At 52.4% G+C, this 24016-nt stretch overlaps 1 protein-coding gene across 3 annotated transcripts in view; it reads right to left on the reverse strand.

Annotated features, from left to right (window-relative positions):
- Window positions 1-23440, reverse strand: part of PPP1R16B (protein phosphatase 1 regulatory subunit 16B) — a 101346-nt gene extending 77906 nt beyond the window's left edge. The window contains exons 1-2 of one of the 3 annotated variants that reach the window (XM_047067999.1): window positions 23274-23440; window positions 18605-18738 (exon numbers count right to left, since the gene is read on the reverse strand). The gene's annotated coding sequence lies outside the window, so the exon portion shown is untranslated. Of the gene's footprint in view, window positions 1-18604; window positions 18739-22786; window positions 22883-23273 lie in introns of those variants that run through there. The other 2 variants (XM_047068001.1, XM_047068000.1) reach the window with 2 other exon arrangements.
- Window positions 23441-24016: the final 576 nt, after the last annotated feature.

Here is a 24016-nt window from a genome sequence, read left to right on the forward strand (position 1 = left end):
ATTCAGCGAGGGGCTTGTGGTCTCAGGAGGCGGCAGATTCTCCATCACTCACTGGAGAACGCCGTTTCCCCTTCGGTCAGATCGGCCTGAGTATTCCACAAGATTGCTTTTGGCCCTCACATTCTGTACACACTTACTCCTTTTTGCAATATTGAGTGTTTACTGATCACCCACTAAGTGAGAGGTACCAAAAGCCTGCCAAGACTAAAGATAAGAAGCATACCAATCACTTATCCTGTTCATTAAAGCACTTAATCCTTTTCTAAGGACTCCCAGCCATCTTCTTAGCCAAGTGTTTCCCTAAGTGTGGAAAGAGAATCCACTCCAAGAAAATTTTCAAAAGTATGGGACAAGATTTAACATCACGGGAACTCAGAGAAACAGCAACTTCTCTTCTTCGCCTCTTTTTTAATCCACCAGATTTTCTCCAGGAGACAGTGTCCGTGGGGTACTCATAGACCTTAAACATCATTATAACCCTGTCAATCTCCCTTGTAAACAAAGAGAAGGCGGGCCTCAGGCTCATAGCGTTGGGGATCGAACGCGAAAACATTGTTTTGTTTTCTGTGGATTTGTTTTCGCAGTTACTGTTTATTTATGGTGGTGATAAAATAAATAAATAAAATTTCCTTTTGAAATGAATCCACTTCCGTGGAAAACTAGCAAGGTGGCTGCCAAAAATATGAAATAATGATGGCACTCGATGCTGGCAAAAATTGTAAGTGATTGGCGTTTGGGATATCCAGCGGGCTATTGATGGCCAATGACAATTTTATAAGGGAAGCACTCATGTGAACTCATGATTTCATCTGACAAATATTTCCTGGGTATCGGTATCTATCGCGTGCCAGGACTGTGCTGATGGCTAGGGGTACAGCAGGGCCAAAGACAGGCACGGTCCTTAGCCACTGGATAGATGGCATCAGGCCCCAGGCAGACAGAAGGCACTCACTGCAGTGTCCTCCCTGGCTAGGGCAGTGTGCTCGGGAGGACAGAATTAAGGGCAATTGCCCAGCCCCCTGCAGCAAGGTGAGGACGGTGCCTCCCAAGGGCCAATAAAAGGGGCCAGAGCACATTTTCCTCTGACTTTGCTCTCCCTGCCAGCCCCTCCTGCCTCACCCCTCTAGGTTCCCTGGAGCTGGAGCTCCAGGACAGCTCCCTCTTGACTGCTGGTTTTCAGGTGACCCAGTTTCCCCCAATAGACCCACACACCTCCTCCCACCCCCGTCCGAGAAAACCCTGCTTGGTCTAATTAAAGAATTGCCATCGTGCTGCTAACACAGCAGCTGGGCGGCCCCCAAGGCAGGGCACTTGCCTGGGTGCTGGGGCAGCCCACAGAAGTCCCGGCTCCTATGGGCTGTGGACCGGCCCCCTCCGAGACCTGGGCGCACCTGTCCGCACTCTCAGAGGAAGCCCTGGATGGTGATGGGGACGCAGTCCAAACTGTCAGGACCTGGGAGACCAACGGCATCATCAGCACTTAAAGGGGATCCCCAAGGAGGCCCTCATTTGTAGGAACACCAGCCCCACGGAGATATATGAAGCCCAGTGTTTTGCGGGAACGTCCACAAGGGCCATCCTGCAGAGAGCTGGGCACATGTGGCCAAAAGCCAGTGGCGTGGTCAGCGGCGTGGCCAGGCCGGCGAGGCAGGTGTGGAAGCAGGCCAGGTTGGGGTGAGATCACCCAGGAAGTGTGTGTGATATAAGGAGAGAAATCAGAAGCAGGGGGAAATAGGGCAGGTACTTAATTCTCCCACAGGTGTCTGTATGAGGTCTGGGCGGATGAAACAAAAGAGGCTGAGGGTGGGCAGCCGGAAGTCTGAGGCCAAGCCACTTGACCTCGGCGGGGCAGGACAGGCATCTGGGGCGAGCCTCGATTCCGCCTCTGATTCCTGTCTGACAAAATCTGAACTTGATTTCTCTTGGTGCCTCTACTAACCCTTGCTGTCTGCTAAGGGGGAAACTGAGTCGGTATACACCTCCGGGAGCAGGGGCTGCACTCCAGAAAGCTGAGCCTTGAGGGGAAAAGGGGAGGACACTCTACAGAACCCCTTCCTCCTTGAAAATAAGAAGACGGCCGTTACAGGAGTGTCGTTTGGGGAATGATGGGTCTCTGGGGAAACCAGAAAAGGAAGAAAGGCATGGGTCCCTTGAAAGGCATAGTGTGCTTGCTCCTGGTCCTTGTAGTTTCCCCAGGGTTACTCTGTGCTGGGCCCTGATTGGCCAGAACCTGTCAGCGAGGGCCAAAGCCCAGCCATGTGTGATTGGCTGGGGGTAGGCACGTGACCTAAACTGCCCCAGTCAGGAGCTCTGTTTTCCTCTTGCCCCTGAAGTGGAAACATGAACCCCAGTGGCAGCCGGAAACCAGCCTTTGGAAGGAACCAATACTTGGGAGTAGGAAGAGGGAAACGAGGGTCCTTTAACTTAGGGGCTTCTGGACTTCCAGAAGGCACTGTTGTCTGAAGCAAGATGAGTGGCCTCTTGCTGGGGCACATTGCCCGATACAGCGGCCTAAACTTGGGGCCCCACGCTGAAGGCCAGGCTCGAGGAAGAGGGGGAAGGCCAAAGCCACGTTCTATCAGGTTCTATCAGCAGCCCCACCCCCCGCCCCCCACCCCAAGATGGGAGCAGGGGGCCCGGGCCTTGGGACTCCTTAATCCCAGGGGAGAAACTGGCTGACCCCTCTTTGGACCCGAGCCTAGTAGCGCTTGAGAAAAACAACACGGAGGCAGGTGAATTCAAATTGAAGAGCCTTCAAAACATGAGTCAGACGGTGTCTCAAAGTTCACACCGTTAAAATGTGAAGATTTTTTTTTTTTCCTTGTTCTTCGGCTATTCTCCTCCACACAATATTGGCAGGATCCTAGAGGAAGACCATGCGTGCTTTCTCCTCGCACTTCCTGTGCTGTCGAGCACGAGGGAAAGGGGGAAACAAAACAAACAGCACTGGCTTGCCCTCCTCCTTGGATCTCACTTGGGACCCACTTTCTCTCCTAAAGGATGTACGCCCCCACCCTTCCGCAACACGCATCTTTGAAAAACAGCATCGCCACCCCACCCTCCCCACCCCACCCCCACCCCGCTCCCCTGCCCCAGTATAAAAATGCCTTACTCATGAGCAAAGAGACTTCCGGCACCCTCGGTGCTCCAACTATCTGAGTTAGAAATGAGCCTGGTCACCCTCAACCCCATCCTCATGGGATGTGATGGACTCACTCTCCTATCCCTGCTGGGAGGTACCTTCTAGACTTCAAGCACAGTCATCCTAGACAGACATTTTGGTTTTAAATCTGGGGACTCGGGTCCCCAACGGCCTGCTCCTCAAGTCTGCCTCTCCCAGCTGGGCTCCTTCATTCGGACTTCTGAGTGACGGCCGTGGGCTCGGCCCTGACTTGTCACTGTCTCTTGAAGCCCGTTTACCATGACCCGATCTGGCAAGACTTTGAGGGGAACCAGGGTGAGGGAGGGTGGCAGGATTCAAAAGCCCACAAGTTCAGCAAGAACAAGGAGGGATCAAGTAACTTGCACAGCTTGAACTTTCTTGGGAAAAGAGTCTTACCCAGCACCGGGGATAATAATAGCCCAGTGGACCTCTGACTGAACTGGCTGGGCCATATTGGCAGGAAAAGACCAGGCCTTAAAAAGCCATGAGCTATTTTCCAGGTCTCTAGAGGACAGGGTTGGGATCATGGACGAGCAAAATGAAGAAGCAGGATCAGCCTGGCATGGGGAAAAATCGTCTCACGTTGACAACTGAACAAAGCCCAGCCATGGCACAATGCTGGGGTCCCCTCCAAGGCCACTCACGAGGCTGCTGAGAGGGAAGGTCCCACCACCCATGTGGGCTGGTAGGTGGGACGGTCCCAGGGGCCCCCATCCTGGCCCGGCAGGCAGATCATCTGTGTTAGGAGCAAGTACTCCATCATGCACATTCGCAGCCCAGAACTTGGTAACCACCAGGCTAGATAGTCTGTAAGGACTATTCCAAGTAGACACCGATTGACGATGTTTTGGATTCATCCTGCCCGTGATGGTGAGGCAGCTCACACAGGCTCAGCTCCAAGAAACCTTCAAAGGAAACCACAGCTCGAACAGGTGAAGGAAAACCCATGCACACATCAGTCTTTCATGCTGAGTTTCTCCCCGCGAACCTGAACCCACAGAGAGGCCCACGTACTTTTGGATAAGAATGTCAAGTGTGGGGGAGGCTGCAGGGGCCAGAGGGAAGGTGCCAAGGATGGGGCACACACAAAGCTGACATGATGTCTACGAACATTAGTCAGTCACAGTGACAGTGCTGCACCAAACAGCCAGGCTTCTAAAGAAGCTTATGTAAGAGCTAAGCACGGGGAAACAGGAGTCAAATTACACATACTGCTTCTCCAGGCTTCAGGGAGTGTGGTCCACCCCCTCTCTTTGCAGGGAGAGAAAAAGCTCCCTTTGCAGCTGGAAGGATCCTTTTCCAAAGGAGGCCACCTGTGGCCACAAAATGCCCTCCTGGGTTACACATTTATTGAACAGGGGATGGCCATTCACACTGGCTAAGCCTAGAGTGGCCTCTGTCTTCTCTGCCTGCCTCTTTCTGCCCGGTAAAGCTTTCTTTTTTGACAGCCCAGGCTAAGCTTTTCTCTGTTGCACCAGCTCTCAGGTTAGTGATGGCTACTTGGAGCGCTGTGAAGGCAGGGTTTATGGGGCCATGTGTGACAACAGGAGGAATGAGTGGTGGGATCGATTAGTAATGTCTGCCACGGATAAAGCAGTGGGGAGTGGCTTGCATGCTTACTGAGCACACACCTGGGAGCATGCTTGCCTAACCTTGGATTTCAACACTTGCCTTTGCCCCGTTGTTCAAAATCCTTAAACACAAACATCTAGAAAGTTATCAGATTGAGTGGAAGGGCCCCTCAAATCGCAGTTTAGGTTCTGGTAGGAATCTCTCTAATAATTCACTCTATTCTCTAATCACTTCAAAGGGGTAGAATGAAGAACCAACCCCTTAAATTGGCTGGATCCGGATTCTAGGAAGTGTATGCTGAGCCAGCTCAAGCAAAGGAGGGCAGCTTGCGAGCTGACCGCCACCTCTCTCAGCTCTGCCCCTGGAGAGTAGGAGATACACATTCTGGTGACGGGATGGGGTCCATTCTTGAAGGGGGAGGGGCAGAGTCACTACTACAAGCCCGGGATCACTTTTTGGTCCGTTCCAAACATCGCGGGTCCAACACCACTGCCAACATAAAGGAAGAAGGGGACTGTGGTCTGCTTCCTAACAAGACCTCTCTTTCCACTTCAGAAACTAGCAAGCTCTCTCCTCCCCTTTGGGCCAGGGGTGTTCTTGGCCAATTGGAAGTAGCAGAGATGGAAATGTTAAGAGTTTTTCATATTGTTTGTTCACTGAGGTTTAGAGAAGATGCCAAGGAAGTGAGGATAGCAAAAGAGAGAGAGAGAGAGAGAGAGAGGAAGTCCCACAATGGAGGAAGGAAGAAAGAGGAGGGAAGGTCAAGGCGGAGAGTGGACACCTTGACCATGCAACCAATAAGTGGTCAAGCTGGGATGTGAACCCAGGTCTGCTTAATTCCAAAGTCTATGTACATAAAGGGAGAAGAAGAGGAGGAGAAGGAGAGGAAGAAGAGGAAGAAGAGGAGGAAGGAACTAGGGAAAACCCTACAAGAACCTGAACTGCTTTAAAAGACCTCCTCATGGGGCCCCTGGGTGGCTCACTTGGTTAAGCTTCTGACTCTTGATTTCAGTTCAGGCCATGATCTCACAGTTCGAAAAGTTCGAGCCCTGCATCGAGCTCTGCACTGACAATATGAGGCCTGCTTGGGATTCTGTGTCTCCCTCTCTCTCTGTTCCACCCACGCACTCTCTCTCTCTCCCTTCTCCCCCTCTCTCTCAAAAATAAATAAATAAACTTTAAAAGACCTTCCTCATGAAATGCAAGATTTCAGAGAATCCACAGTGTTAGTGATCAAGGAGACAGGAGGACACTTTGACTAAGAAAACGAACAGCTGAGTTTGTACTAAAACAAATATTTAGTGAAGTCAGTAGAAAGTAAAATGTAATGACTTAATGAAACTAAGGTATCACATCAGAGAAGCTATAAGATGTGTAGAAGAAATTAACCCAGGGATAAACAATGCAAAGTGACAAGGGCAGCGTCTGTCCACAGTGCACTCCCCACGTATCAGGCTCTCTCCATGTAATGGCCCTTGGAACCATTGCACCAACCCTGCAGTGGAGGTATTGTTCCCATTTCAAAGACCGGAAGACTGAGACTCAGAGGTAAGGAACTTGGAAGGAGGGCTGATATTCTGGTTGTTGGTGGCTAGCCTCTCTTCTGACTGGTCTATGCCTGTGCCATGATGGTTAGGTAATTTTAATATCTCCCCTGCTTGAAAAGAAAAAATAATAGCCCACTGTCGACCAGAAGCCTTACTGTTAACATAATATAACATAAACAATGGATTAATGCATCTTTGTATGTTATATGTACTATATTCCATATCCTTGCAATAAAGTAAGCTAGAGAGAAGAAAATATTATTAAGAAACTCATAAGAGGGGCACCTGAATGGCTCAGTTGGTTAGGCATCCGACTTTGGCTCAGGTCATGGTCCCTCGGTTTGTGAGTTCAAGCCCCACGTCGGGCTCTGTGCTGACAGCTCAGAGCCTGGAGCCTGCTTCAGATTCTGTGTCTCCCTCTCTCTCTGCCCCTCCCCTGCTCATGCTCGCTCTCTCTCTCTCTCTTTCTCTCTCTCTCAAAAATGAATAAAGGTTAAAAAAAAAAGAAAGAAATTCATAAGAGAAAATACACTTCTGGGACTGTACTGTATCGAAAAAAAATCCACGGATATGTAGACCCATGCAGTTCAAACCTGTGCTGTTCAAGGGTCAACTGTAAACTCACCCTAAGTTTCATAAAACCTGCCTTCCTAAACCCCTGTGGGCCCAGTCTTCCCTTTCTTGGTGAGCACTTTCTCATTTTTACTTCCCCCAACAGCTCCTGAGCCAGATTCCCACCAGCAACTGTCCTGTCTCCTCTGCTCCCCTCTCCTCCCCTCTCCTCTCCTCTCCACGAGATGAAATTCAGTAGAGTTAGCCAGGAAGTTTCCAGATGCCCGGGGTTTCACTAAATGACACTTCTGTGCATTAGGTAGCCTGTGAAGTCCCTCTGTCCTGGGTCTGTGACCTCCCAGGTCAGCACGCGGCGAGGAACAAGCCGCATTGGACTGCCTTTCATTACTTTCCTTCCTCCGCTCTTTGATCGCCAGCCAGCCTCCCTTCTGATTCTCTCCCCTTGGCCCCTCTGGAGCGTGTAGCACTCCAGGCAGACCTCTGCTTCCCCTCTGACCAGCTGTATTTCCACCGAACACGGTCAGTTCTCAGTGAGCCACAGACGCGATGCCCTGAAAGTGATGTTACTGTCACGGCTGAATTTGTCTCCTCGCGATGAAAACACAGGTTCACTTCGTGAGCCACTTCGGTCTATCCTCAGACGTCTGGGGCCCTAATCACAACCCTGCACTCGACACTGCCCCCAGCAAATTACCGAAAACCCTCCCTATCTTATACCTGGTGTCACCCGGGGGGAGCTGGTTTCAGGATTTTCTCCTGGCAGTTTTTCTCCCCTGATTCACTTTCATTTTTCGTTTTTTAACTTAAGACCTCATGCATTTACTCAATAAATTAATAAGTATTTATTGCCATCTACTATGTGCTAGGCAGTAAAATAAGGGGGCTCTGAGAGTCCCTGAAAGAACCAAACTATTGATCAGAAAGGTTCTGCTTTAGGTAATGGCAGAGTAGCCTCTCACATATAATTATTATAAACCACACACACGCGCACACACGCGCACACACACACACACATCTATCAGAAGGCACTCGGTTTGTTCAATTACAAGCATACAGAAAATAGAGGGGAATCAACACCCGAAAGAAGGAAATGGTGACTTCCGTGTTTTTATAGGGTTTTCCCCAAGGACAGAACCCAGTTAACGTTCATGGTGGCTACAACGTGGATGGAGACCTTTGCTCTTATTGTCTGAGCAATTAGAGGGCAGAATTCAAGTAACTACACCTGGAAAGTGAGGAGACAGGTCTCGGAAAATAGCCACAGGACAGTAGCCCCGAATTCTGAGTATAAATTCCACCCAAGTTTCTCTGAGTGACGCATGTATGGGGGGAGGTTCCAAGCAGCTCAGCTAAGACCAAAGGAACAGAACAAAAGATTCCAGCTGTTGTCCACACAGGGGAAACTGAGTTCAGAGTTTGAGTTTGGTCAAGTTAACTGCCTGATAAAACAAACGAAGGAAATCATTACCGTTCTGGGGAACATAATAAAATCAACGGTCTCTTCAAGTCTCGCTCACAATGGTTCAGAATGTCATCCAAAATTACCAGAAAAAAAAAAATTAAAAACAAACAGGAGAATGTGGCCCAAAGTCAAGAGGAAAGGCAATCAACAGAGATCTACCCCAAGATGCCCCAGATGTTGGAAGTCAACAGATAAGGATTTAAAGCAGCTACCTGTAACTTTGCTCGAGGGTGTAAAAGAAGATAAATGAGCAAATAGAAACTATCGACACAACAAAGAAGAAAACCCAAACTCTTCCTGAGATCAGCTAAACCCCCACCAACGCCTTCCTCGGCATCCTGACTCGTGCTTTCCACTAAGGACGATCACGAAGTTCTCTCTCATACTGAGTTCAGTGACCCTTTTTTGAGTACCTTCCAAGTGCCAGGTATTGGGCAAGCTTTGAGGGGCAAAAACACAACACAGAATCTTAAACCCTGGTCCCAAAGACCAGATCGGTCATCTGACAACATCTGTTTAGACCACTAGCCCCTTCTCAGCTCCTTTCCTTCTCTTTCAGGTCTTCAAGTAGGAAAAGAGAGTAAAGTCCCACTGTGGCCTCTTTCCAGCTTCCAGATCATTCCTGACGGCACCATGTGCCCGACAAAAAGCACACACAGGAATGAGGGGCAGGCTGTCAGACCTCCGCAGTCTCCTTCCACAGCAAAAGCATGGTCCAGCGGCTGATTACACTCAGTGGGTCCATAAAAAACTCTACGTACAGACATCAGAGGGAGTCGATGGGGAGGCCCTTCTTCATCCTGTTGTGTTAAGAGGTGTTTTCCTTTTTCTTTGTTTTCAAATGTCTGTTTATTTTGAGAGACAGAGAGACAGAGAGAGAGCATGTGAGCGGGCAAAGGGCAGAGAGAGAGAGAGAGGGAGGGAAAGAATCCCAAGCAGGCTCTGCACTGTCATTGTGGAGCCCAATGTGGGGCCCAAACTCACGAACCGTGAGATCATGATCACCTGAGCTGAAACCAAGAGTCAGACGTTTAACCAACTGAGCCTCCCAGGCGCTCCCTGGTTTTTCAAAACCTGTTAAGAAAGAAGTTCTCAAACTCGGCTACACGTTGGAATCACCTGGAGATGCTAGGAACTTATATTAAGACCGCAGAGCAAGACTACTATACATCCACGAGCACGGCCAAAAAAATTTTTAAGACAGAAAATAGCAGCTCTTGGCAAGAATTCTTATACACTGGGGATATAAATTGGTACCACCACTTTTAAAAACTGCTCGGCAGTTGTAATCTAGCAGTTTCATTCCTAGAAGTATACCCAAACAGAAATTTCTACATACGTTCCCCCAAAAGGCACGTATAAGAATGTCAATAGCGCGGCTTGTGATTGTCCTAAGGTATGTAAACTATCCAAAATGCCCACCCTCAGTAGTCTAGAGAAGAATGGCTCAGTCACACTAGGAACCATTGTAGAGCAAGGAGAGTGAGCAACCCGCAATTACACCCGTCGGTACGGAAGACTCTCACGGCGTTAACCAAAATAAGCCAAACACACACAACGGTGCACGCTATACGATTCCATTTAGGTGAAATTCAGCAGCAGGCAATTGATCGGCATAGTGGTTTTGGGGTGGAGGAGCTTCTGGAAAGGGACCTAAAAGGGGCTGCAGGAATACTGGTAAGATTCTGGTTTTTGAGCGGGATCTGGGCATCTGCAGCCAGTGAACGATTCATTCACTTCAGGGTTGTGTTCTTTCCTATATTTGTTTTACCTTAATAAATCATTAAAACTAAAAAAAAAAAAAAAAAAAAAAAAAAAAATACCGATGTGTGTGGGTCCCACCTCGAGAGATTCTGGTTTAATTGGTCTCGGCCAGGCATTGACATTTTGAAAAGCTCCCCAGTTGGGCTAATGTACATCCAAGAACCACTGTGTTAGAACTTGGCAACCCTCCTTACTACTTCTTGGAGCAAACAGTGCTGCTGCTTCTCCAGAAAAGTCTAAAGCAAGATGTTTTCTGTCGTAACACCAGCAGCTCCAGAGATGGTTAATAGGTGTCACGTGGGGAACGGGGTTTCATGGTCAAAGATGTGATTTTAAAAATTCTGATGATCAGCTTTTATTGGGCACTTAGTGAACTCCTAGAGCTAGCTTTCTTGCTTCGTCCCCACTGTCACGTTCAGTTAGCACAACAAGGGGTGCCCAGGTGGTTCCGTGGGTTGAGCTTCCGGCTCTTGGTCTCAGCTCAGGTCTTGATATCAGGGTAGTGAGTTCAAGCCCCACGCTGGGCATGGAGCCTACTTAAAAAAAAAAAGTAATCATCACAACAAGTCTATGAGGAAGGTACTGTGAGCCCTCCTTTTATAGAAGGGTTGAGCACAGCTCAGGGGGGTTAAGAGAGTGCCAAGTTTACACAGCCAGGAAAGCAACAGGGCTAGGATCCACATTCACATTGGCCTTGACACCAAAGCCCATGCTCTGAACCGCTACTCTAGACTGTCTCTCCAGGAAGTGCCTGACTGCAGAACTCACCAGAACTTTCACCAGGCTAATGTGAGCTGTGGGTTGCCAAGACAGGCCCGGGGAAGGCAGCATCTCCCAAAGTGGTTCCCTTACCTCCAGCCCACCACAGACACCACTGGCAGAGTGGTCATTCTGAAACCAAGTCTGATGCCACAGTGCTTCCCTCGTAAGGAAGCATTTCATGGCTCCCCATGGCCTCCAGAGTCATGGGTAGACGCCTCAGTCTCACAGCCCATCTGGTGTCTGGCCTGGGCATTTTAGCTTTATCTCGGGCCAGCCCAACCTCCCTCCCCAGCCCCAACCTGCTAACGCTTAATTTTCCAGCTACACAGAACCAGACCGATGGCCTCACACCTCAGCAATTGTAGCCCCCAGGGGCCGAGACTCTGCCTGTCTCGAGACTCTGCCACACACGGATTCACTGCAATCCACACAGCCAGCCTTGAAAGACAGACATGATTGTCCCCAACGGACAAATTGGGAAATGGAGGCTCCTCTTGAATGGCCCGAGCCACACTTCGAAAGGGGCAGAACTAGGATCTGAACACAGACTCGGGTTTCTCCGCTCCACGGCCCGCACAATTTTCACTACACCACACCCCCCCCTCCTCACCTTCCTTCATTCTGTTCCACAGGGTGGCATCACCCTTCTGTCCCTCCACCTGGCAGACTCCCCATTCTCTGAGAGCGGCTACAAGCACTGGGATCATATCCATCATCCCTGAAGTGCTTTCCAGGCACCAAGCTCAACACCCGCTTTGTCTCCTTTACACAGTATTGTCTCAATGCTCCTTTTCTTCCCTCTGGATTGTTCTTTATCTGCCCTGTGCCAAATGGGTTTCATTCTCCTCCTCGCCAGTTCCAAGGCACGTGACCACATCTCCCCTGTGGCGCTCAACCCTCTGTAGTAATTGTTAGTTTTAGATCTGCCTCTTCCCTTGGACGAGATGCCCTCCAAAGACAAGGGATACATATCATTCCCCTTTATGTCCCACCACCCAGCCACCCCAGCACGCGGTAGGTGTTCCATTGGGAGGACAGTGGACAGGAAGTCAGGAGACCGAGAGACTGAAAATTCAGAGATTATTCCATCCATGCGTCACAAGGAGTTATCCTGGTTTGGAACCAGCGCTGGAGAATCAAACCAGACAAAATAGATCTGGCTGATGGGGGGGATGGGGGAACACTGAGGAGTCGACCCAGGACACCCCTCCCGGGGCCCCTGCCACAGAAGGGTGGGATAAGATTGCCTCTAGCTTCATGGGCTCTGTGTGCCCCCGCTTAGGTGATTTGCTGTAAAGTGATGCTTATGTTCATCCCCACAGCGTGGTTTCAGATATTCTCAACTGCTCCCCACCTTGTGTCGTAGTTAAACCATTCCAAGTGAATGAAGAGACATCGGGACCGTGGCCCAAAGCAAATGTACAGCTATGGCCTGGCTCCCCACAGATGGGCAGACTAGGTGATCATACCCCTTTCTAAATGGTCCTGTTCTTTTCAAGTAGGAGGCCCGCTTACAAAACAGAGGCATCTCTGGGGCGCCTGGGTGGCGCAGTCGGTTAAGCGTCCGACTTCAACCAGGTCATGATCTCGCGGTCTGTGAGTTCGAGCCCCGCGTCGGGCTCTGGGCTGATGGCTCGGAGCCTGGAGCCTGTTTCCGATTCTGTGTCTCCCTCTCTCTCTGCCCCTGCCCCGTTCATGCTCTGTCTCTCTCTGTCCCAAAAATAAATAAACGTTGAAAAAAAAAATTTAAAAAAAAAAAAAAAAAAGAAAAAAAAACAGAGGCATCTCTGATGTCCTCTCATTCACTGAATACCCTTTCTGTGCATCTGCCCCACGGTGGGTACCGTCCGGAGCTCGTCTCCTCCTAACCCCTGGGGAAACCGCCCATTCCTGCCACCCACGGCCAGCCTCTGCGAGGGCCAGGGTCGTGGGTATTCGGATCCAGCTTTCTGCTCCTTTGCTCTCACTCTTTCTGGACTAATGTGCACGTTTGCCCGGGCGTGAGTGATCGGTAATGAGTGCTACAGACTCCGTGGGGATTCTGCACCACCTCCTTCGGACTGATGGGTTTCCATGAGCAAACCCGGAAACCACCAAAACGACTCTCTGAAAATTTCCTATCTCCCCACCTTCCTAGCTGCCTGCCTCTTCTGCTGCCCCCACTAGGGGTAAGCTGGAGGATTTTTCTGCTTCTAACCAAGTCATTTTCTTCTGAGGATTTCAAGTACCCCTTTTCCCCTCAGGACAGGGTCTATTCTGTATTTTACAAGTTCATCTGTGATGTTCATGCGGATAGAGTTTATCGAGCAAAAGTTAGCTTCGTTTACGCATTCCTCTGGCACGCTTGGACCACACTGCTCGGTTTTTATCTTTCCACGTGTCTGCTTCCTCCAGAAGACAGGGATCAACCTGAGGGCAGAAACCGGCTTCGTTTAATTTTAGATCGCTAATCCCAAGCTTAAGGCCAGGTAAAATGTAGTTCTTGAATATTTAACAATGCTTATGTAGGCAGAGTCTAAAAGGTTATACAACCAGAATTAACGTGGCCCCTGAAACATTCTTTCCAGTTTATTCCTTTTGGACTGGCAAAACCATAGTTGCGGGAAGAGGGTGGGGAAGAGGCATCTGCACACACTGCTGAGGGGATAGAAAGTGGTCTGGCCTCTTGGGAGGAGAGTTTGATGATGCCCATCATAGTTCAAACTGCGGGGAAATTTCCACAGGGATCACATCGCGCCAGGGTACAAAGAGATATGCTGCACCAGCAAGGATGCTGTGACTTCACAGCTCTAGTAGGAGGAAAACTGGAAACAACCTTCACTGTCACAAGGAACTAGAAAATCCATTACGATAAATGCTTATTCCTGGAGTACCACGTAGCCCTAGAGACAGAGGTATGTTGACATGTGCTAAGATAAATGAGCTGAAAGGGGGAGTTTCAGAAGCATGCTGCAGAGGTGTGTTAAGAAAAAAGGACAGACACATAAATGAATAGGGGTTTGTATGTATGTACATAAGACACTTATGGAAAGTTTCAAAAACACCCAGGGATTTCTTCTGGGGAAAAGAAATGAGTGGCTGGAGATGATGGTTGGGGACATTTCACTTTCTGTTTTCCACATTTCTGTACTATTCGGATGTTAACAATGATTTTGTATTCTTTTTATAACTAAACAGGATAAAATACCACAATAAGAAAACTAAAGCTTGGCTTTACATGTAAAAGAAGATAACTGGGGCGCCTGGGTGGCTCAGTCAGTCGGTGAAGCGTCCGACTTCGGCTCAGGTCATGATCTCGTGGTCCGTGAGTTCGAGCCCCGCGTCGGGCTCTGTGCTGACAGCTCGGAGCCTGGAGCCTGCTTCGGATTCTGTGTCTCCCTCTCTCTCTGCCCCTCCCCTGCTCATGCTCTGTCTCTCTCTGTCTCAAAAATAAATAAAAACAGGGGCGCCTGGGTGGCGCAGTCGGTTAAGCGTCCGACTTCAGCCAGGTCACGATCTCGCGGTCCGGGAGTTCGAGCCCCGCGTCGGGCTCTGGGCTGATGGCTCAGAGCCTGGAGCCTGCTTCCGATTCTGTGTGTCTCTCTCTCTCTCTGCCCCTCCCCCGTTCATGCTCTGTCTCTCTCTGTCCCAAAAATAAATAAACGTTGAAAAAAAAAATTAAAAAAAAAAAATAAATAAAAACATTAAAAAAAAAAAAAGAAGATAACTAATGAAATTTTGGAGAAAATCTTCCCTATTTCTTTATACGGCAATAGGCAATGTCTATAAAGCAACATTGGCTCTCTGTCCAGTTCATGGGGCGCCAATGATGTCTACAGAGTTCCAGAAAGGAACCTGGAGACAGGGACAGACACCGAGAAGGGCCAAGAGCCCTGAAGGAAATAAATATGGGAATGTGTGCCTTTAGTTGCTCTTGGATGACAGAAAATAAAGCCAGTTCTGATTGAGACTCTGAATCAGTCTGGGAGCCAAGAAATTCTGAGAACTCACCAAGCTGGAATGTACATGGGGCCTCTGACCAGTGCCAAGAAGTAAAGGCTAGGGATGCCTAAGTAAGTAATAGACGTAAATAAGTCATCTGGGTGAGCTCAAGCCCCAGGGACGTAAATGACCCAGGACTCTGCACACCTATCCCCTCTCTTCTGAAGGGATGCTCCCAGGGCAGACATGACGGATGCTGATGTAATCAGAATTGCTGATACTATTGAGTACATCCTCTGTATGGAGCAAAATGGCTAATCATGCCAGCCTATTCTATTATCGTTCCGATTTTACACGCGGGGAATTGAGGCTCAGTGGAGTTAAGCAAGTAATTTGCTCAAGATTACAGTAAGTGCTAGAGGCGGGGATCAAACCCAGGTCTGACTCCAGGGACGGCCGAGGCCACTGCTAGCCTTTCCCCTACCTGGGAAAGAAATAGAAAAAGGCACTTCCTCAGAGTCGGGACAGCCCCGAAGCGCAACGGCATTTTTGCCCAGAGAAAAGCCAGAGAACATAATGATTTAGGTGCCAGCACATTGAAGCCAGACGTCCTGTATTCAAATCCTGACTCCCGCACTTGATGGCCATGTGACCTGACACAAGTCATTGCACCTCTCTGTGCCTCGCTTTCCTCAGCAGTAAAATCAAGGTCGCCGTAATGCCCCCTCTACAGTCTGCGAGGATGAGACTAAAGGGGTTAAATAAACAGTGCTTGCCTCGTGATACATACCAGATGTTGACGATTATTATTACGATTAAGAAAAAGGTGTCCTTCCTTCCAGGCAGATGCAACCATGCAGGGTGCAGAGCTTAGCAAGTGGGGCAGGTGACGTTTCTGCCCCCTCCCTGTGCCATCGGGCAGTGCACAAGTCCACAACCTCACGTATCACGCCTGCTGAGCGATTCACTTCCACATGTAGCCATTCTTTCCTCCCGGCTTCCCCTCTGCCAGCCTGGTTGTGGGTCAGAATCTCCTGACCCACTTTTTACAAACACAGATTCCCAGGGCCCGGCCAAGTTCTGATACAGGCGGGTTGGGCTAAGCAGGGCCTGAGGATCTGTATGTTCAACAAGCCCCAGGTGATCAGTGACGCGGGAACGGCATGTCCCTGGACACACATCTCTGGAAGCACCAGACGTCCCCACCTGTTCCTGCCCTTGGGAGCAAGCGGCCTCGTTTTCATGTTTGGTCCCAGGTCTGGACACACAGAGAGGGGGAGCAAGAAACACGTGCCCCTGCAAGCCAGCCGGCAGAGCAGATGGCTGGGCCAACAGGAGTGACGAGCTGAATGCTGCTGTGTTTGCGTGAGTGACACCAGAGACCCTTCCCCTGGAGACGTGGGCTTCCCCAGACCCTTGCCACTCGAAGTACAGCTCGCAAACCAGCAGAATGGCTCCCCCTTGGGAACCTGTTAGAAATGCAGACACACAGGACCCAGACCTACTAAATTAGGTTGTGCGTTTTACAGGAACCCTCAGGTGACTCGTGAGAAAGTTTGAGGCACATTGTCCAAGAAGGCGTCCCCCATCAGAATAAGTTCTAACTCGTGCGCACCTCTAACCTGTCCAAGCACCCTCTGGGGCCGATCTTTTCCTTTGGACTCCCAAAGAGCCCCAGAAAAACAGCTTTGCATAGCCCAGATCCATGCTCGGCAGCCAGCCTAGGGCTCACAGTGAACCTCTGCTTAAATGAGTTACTTATTTCTAAGTCGGCATTAAAATAAGCCTTCCCGGGGCACCTGGGTGGCTCAGTCGGTTAAGCGTCCGACTTCAGCTCGGGTCATGATCTCACGGTCCGTGAGTTCGGGCCCCGCGTCAGGCTCTGTGCTGACAGCTCGGAGCCTGGAGCCTGCTTCGGATTCTGTGTCTCCCTCTCTCTCTGCCCCTCCCCTGCTCATGCTCTGTCTCTCTCTGTCTCAAAAATAAATAAAAACATTTTAAAAAATTTAAAATAAGCCTTCCCAATGAATTGAAAAAGAGACAACAACTCCAGCCTCTAGAATTCTGGGGCGTAAAAACATTCCCTTCTTTTGTATGGAGTTGTGACCCCTGCTTCCCTGGCCAAAGCCATCCAAAGACATCAAATAGCCCAAAGAAAACAAGCCGTGTCTTCCTGTTGGCCCAGCTTCAAGTTATCGGGCAGATTTCACACTGGAGCTTGACCTCATTAATCCAAAGCCTATCACATTGCTGTAAATGTCAGTGGAAAAATAGCCATTCAGTGGGTTTCCTTCATTCCACCAGAAAGGGAAAAAACAGGAAGGCAACAGCAGCTGCGGCCCAGCTTGGCAAATCCCAAGGGCCCCGCTGACAGGGCGTTCCTTGTCGGCACCTAGTTCGCCTGCCCCGGCCGGCTCGTCCAGATAAAGGTGAGTCCTACAGGCACATGACCAAAATGCACTGGTCACTGCAGCAATGGTTCAGTTGGGCCCCCCAGCACCTGCTGGCGAAGGAAAATAGCTTGGTCTGAATTTCCTTGGCCTGCATCACCAACTGGCCATTTATCATTCAGTTTCATCTAAATCTCTCCTGCCCATTCAAAATGTCCTACAAGCCAAACCTCTGGGACTCCAGGGGACACAAGGCCTTCCAAGTCCTCATTCATCCTTTTAATGCATATTGATTGTCTCCCATGTACCGGGCTCCATGCTGGGCAACCGGGGACACAGAGCTGAATGAATTAGACACAGTCACTGACCTTATGAGGCTCATAGCCCAGTGCAACTTTTCTCAGCCTCGGCACTATTGACATTTGGGTGACTCTTTGCTATGAAAGGCTGTCCTGTGTGGTGTAAGAAATTCAGCAGCATCCCTGACCTGTACCCGCTAGACGCCAGTAGCACCCCCCCCACCCCACACCTCCCCAGTTGTGACAACCAAAAATGTCTCCAGACATTCCCAAAGGACTCCTGGGGGCCGAACTGTTACCGGCTGAGAACCACTGGTCTAGCGAGTAAGACAGACTCAAAAAGTAATGACCACAAATAACTATATGATCACAACTACGATAAGTACCACAGAGGTCAATGTTGTGGATATTATACCGATGTTATCTACGACGTGGAAGCCAGGTTTTCTTTGTATGATTACAAGTCTTTATTACAACTCCGAATTATACATATTATGTATATAGTGTATATGATCTGTATTTCCAGGTGAAGAAATTGAGGCTCAAGGAAGCGAAGAAATTGCCCAAGGCCCCAAAGCCAGTGGAAGGCAGAACCTGGATTTGAACCCCAGCCCTAAACTCTGCCTCCTATGGAAAAGGAAATTTGAGCCTTTGCCTTCTGAAAACAGGTAAGGTCACGCGACGCGCTGACTAGCCGTCCTAAAAGACTCATTCCTTCCTAGGGGGTCCCGGTAGAACTCAACCACCACCTGCCACGTCAATGAGGTTACAAACTGCCTGCCTCAAGGCACATTTGTGGGACCCTACGGGCCAAGGGATGCGGCCCTGAATTCCGAGACATCCAAGAACACCTCCTCCCCTTTGCCAAATGCCTGTCCACGGGGCCTCCCCAAAAATCAGGGCAGGGAGAGAATGGAGCAGTGTCCAGGAAGCCAGAGCACCCCCCACCGTGACCCACCTCCAAGGTGCCTACCGCCCAGCATCCAAGAGTACACAGTGGAAGAAACCAGACGTTCTGCATGAGTGAAACATTTAGCGATTTACAAGGAGCATGAGTGAAGTGGTACGGGACAGCACGTGGAAGCTTTGGAGACCCCCGACATGAGTTCCCGCCACTTAGGAGCCCCAGGCCCCTTAGCAAATCGCCTCACCCTTGGTGCCTCAGTGTCCCCTTCTGTACAACAGGGATACATGCATCCACTTCAAGTCAGTCGGTATGAGCATTCCATGGCGATGCAAGCAAAGACCTTGGACAGTGACCAGCCTCCAGGAAGCGTACCGGCACCTGGTACAATGTTATAATCAATAAGGAGCCAGATCACGGCACTTCCTCCACGTACATCCCCTTCCTTCAAATGAGCTACTGAGTCCCAGGAAGAGAGAAACAGATGAAGAAGTAGGAAAAGCATCTCGGGAAGAAGGAGGGGATCTCCGTGCTTTCCTAGTAGAAGGAAGAGGAAGGGACAGCTAACATACTGGCCGATGAGCCCGGGGCCAGCCCTCCCTCCCGTGCAGAAGTTAATCCTAGACTTTCTTGGGTGTGCAACCGGACAGCCCTCCACAGGCCGCAGGGTGCCTGCTTCGGGTCAGCGCTTGGGTGTGCAACCGGACAGCCCTCCACAGGCCGCAGGGTGCCTGCTTCGGGTCAGCGAGTGTTTAATCATTTGGGACCCCTCGGAAGGATGGCCTCTGCCCACCTCCCTGGCCTCGCCTGCCGCCCCAGCGTCCGTCACGCCCTATGGTGATGGCACTCCAGCCGCGGCCTCTGCCCACTGCTCCCAGAGACACCAAGCGCTTTCAAGCCCCTGTGCTGTTGCGCAAGCCGCTCCCTCTGCTCAGCCTGCCCGCCCCTCTAGTACCCGCCACCTGGAAAACTGTCTCTGAAGACCCGCGACGCGCTCCCACAGCAGCTTGCCCACCTGTCATCGGTCATCACAGACTAGTAATAATAGCAACTAACATGTGCAAAGCTCTGATTAATATCTAAAAGGCCCTGCGCTGAGTTTCTTACCCAGGCATCTGTCCATCACCAGCCAGCAGCAAGGTGGCAGCTTCAGGAGGGAAACCTGGGTTGGTTAGCCCTGGCCACCTGTCCACCCGCCGCTCGGCTCTCCCCTCCCCTTCTCACCAGTGAAGCTGTTATCCCACGGTCTCCTCGCTATCTGTTTCCAGGCCTGCGTCTCCCCCGCAGAGGGGAGCCCTGATTGCTGCTTGATTCATCTTGAAATCCCTCACTAAGCACAAGGTCTACAGTGGAGTAAACATCTATTGAATGAACCCACAAATCCTGGAAAATGGCAGCCAGATGTGAGAGGCTAACTCACAGACTTCCTGGGGACAGGCCCATGCTGGACTCCAGTTCCCAGGAGTCAGGCCTCCCCAGCCAAGAGGCTTTCCCTGTCCTGAGAGCTAGAGGCAGAAGAGGTCTGACTCCCCCAGACTGGAGGCGGTGGGACCTTTGACAGCCCAAGGCAGAGGAGGAAATGGTGGTGATGGTGACGATAATCATTTCCTGCATTCCTGCCCACACCAGGTGCTGCACTAAGCACTTTCTGTGCATTATTATCTCACAGAATCCTCACAACCCCACGAAGTAGGCAGTACTATTTGCTCCCATGTTACAGATGAGAAAACCAGGACTCAGAGAGAGCAGTAATTTACCTGTCAACACACAGCTTTTAAGTATCGAGCTATCATTTGAACTAAACCTGCCTGGTGCTCGTGGTCTGCAAACTTTGTAGCTTTCTGCAGGAGGCAGGCTGGTCCAAGCCCTCCCTGAGCCCAGCCTCTAAGATGTGCTCGGGCTAAAGAAGGTTTGTCCTGATCTCTGCTGGCAGAATGCCCTGTGGGACCCACTATACGCCAAATGGTTCAAGTCCGAGGTGCAGGCAGGGTACAGGCTGGGGCAGCTAGTTGGGGGAAGGCAGCAAGGTTGGGTGGGGTTCTTGAGGGTCCAAGTACGGCACAGGAATCCAGGAATGTGCCTTCCCCCATCTGCAAAACCAGGCTAGCTGCAACCTCTGTTGGCCAAAGAAAGGTCCCTCTGGGGATGGGACTGGTTTTGAAAAGAAACTGAGGCCCTAGTTTCCAATGAGTCCAAATGGGCTCAGCCGAAAGGTTCTGGCCTTGGGGAAAATCCCACCTTCCTGTGTCAGCATCCCCTTCCCCCTGTCCCTCAGGCTCCCAAACAGACTTAGCGGCTAGATTAGGATTTAACCTTCCCTCCAGCACCAGTGACCGGAATGAAGTCTGAGCATACATTGGCCTTGCCCGCGTGTCCTTCCAGGAGGCAAGGAGCCTCCGCACGCTAACCAGAGAATGTGCAGGTGAATGTCCCAGTGGGAGGAGGTTGACAGAGGGACAGGGAGGGTCAACTGGTCTTCCTGAAGGAGCCACTGCAGAGGCTGGGACCAGGAAACGGGTCAGGAAGGTTTCAGGGTGGGCGACACTGTTGGGTACGCTCCAGTTGACCAGAGGGTTCAAAGTCGAACGTCCAGAGTGGCCTGGGTGACATCTTGTCTCCAGCATCTTGCTGGCAGGGGGGAGAGAAGGGGCCGGGGAAATCTGTGTGGGATGGCTCTGTGAGCAGGCGGCGAGCTGAAAGGACTCGCTCACCAGGGCCCACAAGCCGCCTGCAGGCTGGAGCTTTGTGACCAAGCTGGGGGAAGATGTGGAAACTCCCCCGGCCCCTGCAGAACCACCCTCCAGGACTCCACGGGCTGCTCCTGCCTAAAAGAGACACACCCCACTCAAAACCACTACGAAGGGCGCCAGTATTTACCTAAGAGCATTCCTCCCGACCCGCTCCACTGCACCAAGCACTTCACGTGGGTCCCCTCGCCACCCCTGCCCACGGCCTGAGTATGAGCCCCATTGTCTTAGAGGCAACTGAGGCTCCGGGAGGCCAAGTGCCTTGCCTTCCAGCCCAGCGCCAGTCACTGGCTGAGCTAAGAAGCTTTATTACCAACCTAGGGGGAAGCCTCCCAGATGGAGGGTTTTCCCCCTCGCTGTTTCACCAGCCGCAGGAAATGGCAGGGCACTCAGGAAAGTACCCCGTGGGCTCAGGCGGCTAATGACAGGCCCCTTCCAGAGACAGCCCTGCGGGAAAGGGAGCCTGGTACCTCGGGGCCCTGGGTCCTCCACAGAGGGCGATTCAGAGGCGGCACCTGGTGCCCGCGGCCGCGGGGAGCTGGTGAGCGCTTCTGACAGCGAGAACAGGGGCCCATTATGTGGAATCCAATCACATGGGCGCGCAAGCAGCTCGGCTTTCGGTTCTGAGAAGCGCTTATGCAGCCACCTCTCTCCCCGCTCCCGAGTGCCCGGGAGTCCCGGGTCCCAGGCTTTGAGCGCGGCCCTCCCGGGAACACCGGATTCAAAGCTCGCCTCGGCTCAGTCATCCGCTCGGGGCTGGGAGCTGCATCAGCAGCGGCTCCCGAGGAGCCGGGTCCAGACTGGGGGAGGAGGAGGGAGGGAGGGAGTCTGCATCAGGGAAAGGAGGCTGGCAGCGGGCGCCTCCCCCTCCCTGCGTTCCACTCGGGCGGTCTGGACAGCTCAGCCTGGGCGCTCCGGGTGACCTTGGGCAGACCCCTCCGCGCGACCTCTTTGGGGCGGGTTGCACGGGTTCTGCCCATCCCAGGCTCTCGGGGGCGCTCCTCGGGCCGGAGTCGGGGCGCGGGACTCGGGAGGAGAGGCGCGCTCCTGGCGCGGGGACCCGGCAGCCCGCGCACGGCGGCCCTTTGGAGAGGCCGGGAGCACCTCCCGCGGGGAAGAAGCGCGCGGGGTCTCCAGGGGCCGGCGGGCGCTGTCAGCTGGAGCCAGCGGCGGGGCGGGTCCGCACGCGGGGGCGCCCGCCCTGGGGACCTTTCCCGCCCGGGCAGAAGCGCTCCCTGCGGGGATCTGGCGCCGCCACGCGAGGGGGCGGCGCCCCCACGGCGGGCCCCGAGGCTGGGCGCCCCGGCCGTTTGATGCTGGTTGTGGCTCCCGCTTCGCGGCACTGCCACCCCCTGCAGAAGCAGCCGAAATCCCACAGGCTGCCCCAAGAGCGGGCCCCGGTGGCCCCGGCCAACAGCCTGCCGATGCGCCCCCTACCCCAGCCTCGTCGTAGGCGCGCCAGACCCGGAGAACGCCCCCACCCCAGCCCGACTCCCCGGCCTGCGCTCCCCGCACCCGCCGTTCCAGCGCCCCCTCCCCCAATTACCTCCAGCCGCCGGCCCTTGGCCCACGCGCCCCACACACCCCCAACCAGACCTTCCGCGGCTGGGACCACCTCCCCGCCGCGATCCTCATCCCCGCCGGCTCCAGCCAGGGAGGGGCGGCGTCGCCGGGGAACTCACCCGCTCTCCCTAGCCCGGCCCCGAGCGGCTCCGGCCCTGGCTCTGTCAGTCGGTCCCCGAGCCGCAGCTGCCCGTGCGGCGACAGAAGCTGGCTGAGCCCGGCCGCCAGCCTCCGCGCCGCCCCTCGGCTCCTCCCCCTAGGCGGGGCCTGAGCTCCGGGGAAGTGGGTGGGCACGCTCACCCCGCTCCTCCCGCCGCCCTGGGAGCTCGCAGAAGGGTCCCGGCACCCTGGGGGTGCCGGGGCCCCTCCACTGAGCAGCGGAAGTCGAGGGCCATGGACGTTGCCAGGCTTCGGAACAGTCGTCCTTACAGTCTTCCCCCCTTTCCACGCCCTCTCCTCACCATCACCAAACGCGGAAAGGGGGAAGCCCAGGACTGCATTCCTGCTCCCATTTCGTGGAAGGGCGTCATGAAGCCCAGAGGGGAGCAGTAACCTGCCCGAGGTCATACAGAATCAGTACCAGTGCCAGAAACCCAGGTCTCCTACCTCGAAGGCCTGTGCAGCCTGAGTCTGAAGCCTTTCCGGGACCTCAAGAAGCCCAACTAGGCCTTGCCCTGGGGACAGGTTTGTGGGGGCAGGTTCCCCAGACGGGGCGGGGGTGGGGGGTGAGGAGAGATCGGTGGGAGCTTGGGGGTTGTGGCCTGCGACACGGACTCTCATCATTTCCTCTTTGTGTAAAGAAAGGAGGCTAAGCGAAGGAGGAAGGAAGTGGTCGTACCTCCGCTGACGTCCGTCACTGTCTGAGGTGTGCAGCCTCCAGAAAGGGGCTGCCCTCCCGAGATCTAGTGGTAAAAATGAAAAAACGAAAAGCAAAACACACCGAGGTGGTTTCGATCATCGAATTCGAGCCTCTTTCCGGGGCTGAAGGCCTCAGCACTCTGAACACCATCTTTTTTTTTTTTTTTTTTTTTTTTACAGGATCTAACTATTTTTACGTCGCTGTTGAGAGGGCCCTACTCCCCACCCCACCCCCCAGGAAGAGAAGAGAAAGTTAACAAAGGGAAAAAACCCATACCAAAACATTCTCTGGAATCCACACTCCCTGAACACTGGCTTTAGAACAATAGAATTCTCTTGTCCACAAAGGGCCTTGTTTCCTGAGCTTTCTCCGCCTCAGCTTAGAGCCCCAGGCAGCCCAGGGCCAGTCAGAGATGGTGCAGACAACGTTTAAGTTTGGGGAGTTTTGGGGTGATGCGCAGTTTTTCACGTCCCAGCAATCCAGTTTGAAG

The sequence above is a fragment of the Lynx rufus genome, unplaced genomic scaffold (assembly GCF_022079265.1).
Source record: "Lynx rufus isolate CCGP_SWC_20201006 ecotype Redwood Valley unplaced genomic scaffold, mLynRuf1.p SCAF_8, whole genome shotgun sequence".
Taxonomy (NCBI): domain Eukaryota; kingdom Metazoa; phylum Chordata; class Mammalia; order Carnivora; family Felidae; genus Lynx; species Lynx rufus.